This window comes from Rhagoletis pomonella, unplaced genomic scaffold, assembly GCF_013731165.1.
Source record: "Rhagoletis pomonella isolate Grant_MI unplaced genomic scaffold, Rhpom_1.0 Rhpom_scaffold_00001, whole genome shotgun sequence".
Taxonomy (NCBI): Eukaryota; Metazoa; Arthropoda; class Insecta; order Diptera; family Tephritidae; genus Rhagoletis; species Rhagoletis pomonella.
Window position 1 is genome coordinate 115,480,332 of NW_023458555.1, and position 7,023 is coordinate 115,487,354.

Genomic DNA, 7,023 nt, shown 5'->3' on the forward strand with positions numbered 1-7,023 from the left:
TAAAGAAATTACCAAACAAATTAAAAATAAGGAACAAAAAGTTTCCATAAAACCAGCCAACGCAAAAATTGGCACTAAGGAACATAAAGCTTACATAAACAAGCCGATAAAATATTGGCATTAAGGAACATAAAGTTTCCTATAAAAAAATTAAGAAACATAAAGATTCCGATTAAAAAATTTAGGAACATAAAGTTTCCATAAAATCTAACGATAAAAAAATTGGCATTGAGGAACGTAAAGATTCCATAAAGCCAGCTCAAGATTTTACTGGCAATATACTATTAAAAAAATATTTTGCTTTAGGACATGAAGATCCTTTAGTGCCAGCCGACGAGTTTACCGGCAATATAGATAACTGTTCAATACTGAGCGAAAGGGGTTCAGAAATAACGAATTACAATCATGAATATGAAAATGACGAATTGCCAAAGTTAAAAGAATACAAAAAGTATAAAATCGGTGAATTACATACCGAAATTGATACAAGTTTTCCATTCCACCCAGGCGAAATTGTATATAAAAATTGTAGGGGTAGGAAATAAGCTCACAGCTAGATATAGTAGGCAACAAGTAAAGGAATGGATAGATATTAATAATAGGAATAAAATTGTACATGAGAGTAATACAAAATCACAATTTTTTAAACACATATGTACAGACACGAATTTAACATATTTTGAAAATATCATAGAACAGGAAAAACAACATTTTTATAACAATGTTCGTTATGACGAAAATAATAACAATCAATTAGAAATCAGAAATTCACAAACTGAGTCAGAAATTTTAGTAATTGAAACATTATTAGCACAACTAAAACAAAAACCTATCAAACGAAAGAGAGGTATTAATGAATTAGGAACACTTTGGAAATGGATATTAGGTACCCCAGACCATGCCGATTTTATAAGAATTAATGACGAATTAGACGAGCTAGTTTAAGATAATAATAAACAGTTTACAGCAAATTCAGAAATGTTTAAAATTATAACAGAATTAACTGAAACAGTACAGCATATTAAAGGAGATTCAATAGCTAAAACATTAAGACGGAAAAGAAATCAATATATTATACATCAACTACAAAACATGATAAATACAATAACATTTGGTAAAGCAGGAATTTTAAACCGAACTATTTTGCACTTTGACGAATTAAAAAACATAAAATATTACCAGCACGGTACAATGACCATTACAGACCTAATGGATATTTTAAAATTAAAAAAAAAAATGATATAATTGATGTATAAGCAAAAGGCAAGGCTTAATGTTAGAAAAAGTTTGTTTGAACCTTACTCAATAAGCTATACCAGTGATTCCAAAGTGGTCCAGGTGGACCCCCAGGGATCCACGGCAGACTCGACGGACTCTACGTTGGTGTGAAAAAAATATGGGTATCCATGAGTTGTAAGTGGGGGTCCACGAAAATGTATCTGGTTTCGATAGCAAAGAACCAAAATGGTTGCTTGATAGCTTCTTTATTTAACTCTAACTTTTTTGAGTGGTGTCTTTACATACTGCTGCAATTACCGTCACTTTGTGTTTTCATACGTGGGAAAGCCTTAAAGGCCACCTACAGGCTAAGAAGAACCGGATGTTGGTATAACACTGAGTGGGGCGCAGCGGCTGGCGGCAGAGATTTAGCACTTGTGTATTTTCAATGCTACAGGGTAGTACTCCACCATTACCTTTGTTGAAGAGATTCTATAATGTTGAGTTCCCTGAGATTGAATGCTGGTTTACTTCCATAACTTTGATTCACACATTGTCGAATCTTCACTGATGGCTCCAAACCTGACTCTGGGTCACGATCTGCTTCACTTTTCTGTTGGGGAATATGCTTCGGTCTTCCAGGCTGAGGTAATTGCAATCCTCAAAGCTATGGACTTCATGGTGGAACATAGGTGGAGGTGAAGGAGTTCACGTATCCGCAGCGACACAAGCTGCCCTTAAGGCATTATCCAGCTCTCTATTTAAGTACTGCCAATGTAAGTCTCGACTAAATTATGGTGGTAAACATAACGAGCTTGCTTTACTCTGGTTGACAGGTCACTCAGAGGTACCTGGTAATGAGAAATCTGACCATTTGGCCAGAATTGGCTCAGACCAGGCATTCCTGGGTCTGCAACTAGCTTTAGCACACCCACTTCGCTCAGAAATGACTGGGAGGAATGGAGGGGATGCAGGTGGGAAAAACTCATATTGCCTTCAAACTCAGAAGGTCTATCTAGGTTTTTGCTCTCACTGAGCAGACAACACTGAAGACAACTTGTTGGACACTTTACGCGGCACAAATACCTGACTGTAATAGGTGTAAATGACGACTACATTTGCTCATCCTGCCTTGAAGAGGATGAGACGGTGGAACACTTTTTGTGCTTATTGCTTGCTTGGTTTGATGGATTTATGAGCGCTATTTTTAAAAGCGGCAAGTGAAAGAAAATATTTTAGTTTTATTTTGGCCACTCCGAATTTAGTTTTTTAATTCACCCGCGATGCCAATTTAAAAAGTTAGATCTAATCTTCTCATTACTCATCTGAGTGAATTTTTTTACGAGCTTTGGAAATAGTTAGAAATGTATCAGCAGGGGGTCCACCGAAATCAATAAATTTTTGAAAGGGGTCTACAAGAAAAAAAAGTTTTGGAACCTCTGATCTATACAAACGAAAAGAAAAAGAAATTCAATTTTCACATACTGCAAAGCAATAAAGTCAAAAAGGCGAGAGAATTAAAAACAGCACTTTTCTAGTAGTAACTTATTTCGTTTTGCTTACGCATCAAGCACGACAGTACTTCACTAAGCCGAAAGATTAGAGTCGTTGTTAGCAGAGCCGTTGGAAGTTATTGGTTTATCGCCAGGTTGAATGGCTGTGCCTCAACACGCAGCTGTATCGCTGCTGCTTTAACCAATCCTATCTTCCGTTAATAGCCAAGGGTCCAAGTTAAGTAGAAAACAAATTTTACGTATTGGCCGCTGTAAAATTTTTCCTTGCATTTCAAAGTGACTACGCGTGCTAGTCCATCAGGCCCTGTATGTATCTGAGCTATGCGCGCTAGAGAACACTTTCCGGGCGGACATCTGTCGTCATACAATAAAACTAGGACACCAATTTTGGCATTGGTACGAGTTGTGGCCCATTTTGGACGACTTTGAAGTCGAATGAGATACTCTGAAAACCAGCGACGCTAAAAGTGTTGTTTTAAGCGTTCAATCATACGCCACCGACTTAGTCCAGTATTAGCGAAACCTCGTCTTCATTGAAGGGACAAAAAGGGCGCGAATTAACTCAGGCTTCTATTTCATATAAAAGTTGGTCAACTCTTCGACATGATCTTGAACAACACGCCTAAGGTGAAACTTAATGGATTTTGACCCAGCTTCCCATAAGCCACCGAAGTGTTGGGAAGCTCGCGCCAACGAAGTCTGTCCCCCAATCTGAATATAGTTGCGTACATTTTCCTCTACGGGAAAGAAGCGCCGATAGGCTGCGATGAAGGCTTCAATGGGTAAACTTGATACGGGCTCCAAGTGGACTGCTTTGGCCACCATGCACAAGAATACGCAAATATACCCTACGAAATTTTAGCATTTCGAAGAGCCGACTGGCGGACGTCAACTGGACCAACACAGTCGAACCCGCTATGAAAGAATGATCGCACCGGAGTCAGTCGAACAGCTGGAATATTAAAGCATACCAAACAACGTTTCAATACAGTTTCCGCAATTCTGCGCGCATTTGGTATGCAATAATTTCGCCTAATGAAAGTAATCAGTAATTGTATGCCACCATCTAGAGTTCTTATATGTGCATCTGCAAATAAAATTAGAGTTACAGGATTTTTCTTATATAATAATATAGGATGTTTCATATTTTCGGGTATGTCAGCAAGTTGTAGTCTTCCTCCTACGCGTAGAAATTCTTCACCCCAAACGAATGGGTTCAGCTTCTTGATCGGAGTGCTCTTACGTAGCTCTCCTGCGTGTAACAATTGCTTGATTTTGTCATGATATTCGTAGCGTTGAGACAGATATAGCAAACGATTGAACGCTGATTTCAACCCTGCGGCTGTTAGGCTTCCAAAGCGCCGCGTTTGAGTAGTTGCATTGTAACAAAAACGAAAAATATGTGCTGTCACAGAAATTGTTTTACCTAAATTCAAAATTTTTTACAAAATTTGCGGATATCTTGCCGAGGTTATATGTAAGAGGTTGATCACATTTCGTTTTTCAAGAGTGGTGTCCTTTCCACAATCAATATCATTTGGCCATGCACTCTCGTTTTGAAGGAGCTACGCAGGGCCGGGCCACTACAGAGAATGAAATGATAGATTGTCTGGTAGAACGCCTTTCGTTGTACAATCAGCTGGGTTGTGTAGTGTAGGGACATATCGCCACTGGCTGACGTTTGTAAGACGCTGAATCTCGGCTACGCGAGTTCCTGCAAACACGGTCTAACGAATCGGATCAGCTCTAATCCACGCTAGTACCATCGTACTATCACTCCATAAGACAATATCTTCCGCAGACCATTGCAAGGAATTCACTACTTTATCTACCAGCTTAGCAGCTTGCAATGCATCGCAAAAGCCATGTAAACAGCAACGCTTTGATTTTAATGTGCCTAAAAACCTACTAATTTTAATATTTTCTAAACAATGAATCGCGTTGCGATATTCACGCCATTCGCGTTGTACGCAACTGGGTAATTCATCATCCCAACTAATACCAAGACACCACAACTTTTGAAACATAATTTTAGCTATTATGCTTGTCGGTGCTAACCATCCAAGAGGGTCAAATAATTTTGACGCGTCGGAGAGTAAACTTCATTTTGTAGCGTCATCAGACATCGGGAAGAAACTAACGAATGAAAAGCAGTCGCTCACTGGATGCCATTGTAATCCTAAAGCTTTAATAAAATCTCCATCATTAATTGATACTGCACTAGAAAATTCCTTTATTTCTTCAGGAATCGAACGAAGTAGGTCAGCGAAATTTGAAGACAATTTCCACAAACTAAATCCCCCAGCCTTTCGTAGAGCGCACAACTCTTATTGCAGATGCAATGCCTCGGATGGACTATCTTTCCCTGTTATAACGTCTTCAACATAAATATCACGTAAAAGCACTTCTGAGGCCAGTGGGTAGGTATCAGACTCATCTCTAGCAAGCTGGTGTAGTGTCCTGATACAGAGAAAAGGCGCGGAAATGGTGCCATAGGTCACAGTTTTTAGTTTATAGATTTTTATAGGATCCTTTGGAGATTCTCTCCAGGAATATTTTGAAAACGTTGGTGAGCAGGGTTTACAACGATTTGTCTGAACATTTTCTCTATGCCAGAATACATAGCTACTTTATGCATGCGCCAACGAAGTATTATTTGGTATAAATCGCAATGTAATCCCGGTCCTGCCGCCAGTTCCTCATTAAGTGAGCGATTATTTTGGTACTTGCTCGAACCGTCAAGTACAACGCGCAACTTTGTCGTTGTACTACTAGGCTTTTCTACGCGATGGGTGGCAAAATGTATGAGAGTGGTGTAACCTTTTTGGGGTATTCTCCAACCAACTCCATTTGGCCTAACTCTTCATATTCTTTCATAAATTTTGAGTAAGGAATATGTAGGTTTGGCTTTCTGACGAACACCTGTTTCGTATTTTTTAATCTACTTAGAGCACCTAAGTGAGTGTTGTTAAATTTGGGTAATGGTTTTCCATGAAGCTCGACCCGAAGGGGAAGCGATACAATATACCGGCCCGTGTTATCCCTTAAGTGTGTAGAAATGAAGTTTTGTTCAGTGGTTCAGCAGATTGCGGTCTTGTCTTTGACAATTCCTCCTGCTCCAAAAGTGCTTAAGCTGATCATCGATATGGCAATGAAGCGTATGAATTGTTTTGAGGTCTACGGATGTTGACATTGGCCCAGAATAACCCATCCAAAATGAGTATCTTGGTAAATACGTCTACAATCACTTCTTATTTGAGCGTCTTTTTATTAGATAGATGTGTACATCAGCACGCAAATTGAGGTCTATGGAACGTGATATGAAATATTCAGGATCCGCTAGAGTAATATCCACTGAACTAAACTGTGATGGGATAAAACTTCGTTGTGGCAGATATGAACGAAACTTGGGTAGGACATATGCTTTCACATCTAGTGAATAATCGTATTCTGCACGTAAATGCAGTTTAAGATGCGCTAATCTCTTAACAGATTTTTCTGGTGCGTGTTTACCACACACTTGTAAGGAAGTGGAACAACATGGAACTTTATATAATTGTATAAACTACTTTGTCACGAATGAGCCTTGAGGGCCCTGATCTAATTAAGCTCGCGAGGATGCAGTACCACAAGGTGTATCGACGTTTAAGATAATAGTTGCGAGTATAACTTCACGTTTGCACTTCAGCAAAGAGAAAGGAGCGGCTACATGGAGTCCTTGAATCAGCTTAAAACGAGGTTGAGAAACTGACTCAGCAGGTTGTGAGTCTGAAATAACTTCATGTAGTAGATTATGATGATTGTGACTACATACGTTGTTCTTATGATGAGAAGTACAGTCGCCTGTCGCATGTCCAGGAGAGAGAAATTTGCGGCATAACGCTTTTACGACCAACGAATTGTTTCCTTTCTGTAGGCGAATAAGCTCTAAATACTCAAAATTTAAATAGACGATGCGGTTTCCTACAAAATATGCAGGCGTTATGGTGCTAGCCCAATGCAGGCATGTTTTGCTTGCTTCGCTGCGAGAAGTGTCAAAAATTATTTGAAATATACTAAAACGTATAAAGGTTGGCCAAATGGCAGCTTTTCTTCACTCACTTTGAGCGCCTCAAAGTTTGAATTAGGCAAATGTTTTATTTGAAAAGGCTTTTGACACAGAGGTATGTTCCTTTCAAAGAGATCACCACATCTCCTCATCAGACTTCTTTTGCTAGACTTCCGCAAGGATCGAACCTGCGAAGTCGATGTTCAAAGTCAGAAGCGTTAACCACTGAGCTATGTACATCCC